This window comes from Bison bison, unplaced genomic scaffold (assembly GCF_000754665.1).
Source record: "Bison bison bison isolate TAMUID 2011002044 unplaced genomic scaffold, Bison_UMD1.0 scf7180017864050, whole genome shotgun sequence".
In the NCBI taxonomy this organism is placed as follows: Eukaryota; Metazoa; Chordata; class Mammalia; order Artiodactyla; family Bovidae; genus Bison; species Bison bison.
In genome coordinates, this window is record NW_011494622.1 from 3,333,884 (window position 1) to 3,334,792 (window position 909).

Here is a 909-nt window from a genome sequence, read left to right on the forward strand (position 1 = left end):
GGACTTCTTAGGCTTTCAGTCATGACACCTCTTCTTCACGGCTTGATCACTGGGAGTTTTTCTATACTTTGACTTTCATTTAGCTGGAGGGAATTTTGTTTTATTTGACTCTTTCAGTGACTTTTAGAATTATGAGTTCTTATAATATTTAAGTCAATGAGTTAACACCAAATTATCTCCCCAAAGCAATACAAAAAAATAACAAATAAGGAACTGTATGTTTACCCACCCCCATTCAATGTCCTCCCCTAATAAACCATGTAGTGTAAAATTTGAATCTACCTCTGTTTCCTAGGAAGAAAACTTATTTTATTTTATTATTTAACCTTTTATTATGGAATCTTTTAAACATACACAACAGGAAAGAGAATAATATAATGAGTCCCCATATACCCGTCATGATGCAATTTCAACAGTTGTTGCAATATTCCCAATCTTACATCATCTATCTCCCCATATATTTCTGTTTTGCTTTTTTCTTGAGCATTTTGAAGCAAATCTCAAACAATTTATCTTTTTGTAAATACTTCAATGTGCATGTCTAAGTGACAATTAAAAAGGAATTTAAAAAAAACTGGTTTGACATAATCACTCTAAAAGATCAATAATCATTCCTTAGGAAAAAAAATTTGGTGTTATATATGGTGATGGATGTTAACTATTAATAAAGTTGTTGTGGTGACCATTGCATCACAATATATGCAAATGTCAAATGACTATATTGTATACCTGAAACTGACAAAGCAATATATGGCAGTTGTATCTCAATTAAAGAAAAAAAGAGAGAGATTTCCCTGGTCATCCTGTGGATAAGATTCTGGGCTCCCAATGTAGGGAGCTAGGTCAGGGAACTAGACCCCACATGCTGAATCTAAGAGTCCACATACTGCACAGAAGGTCACTCAAGCC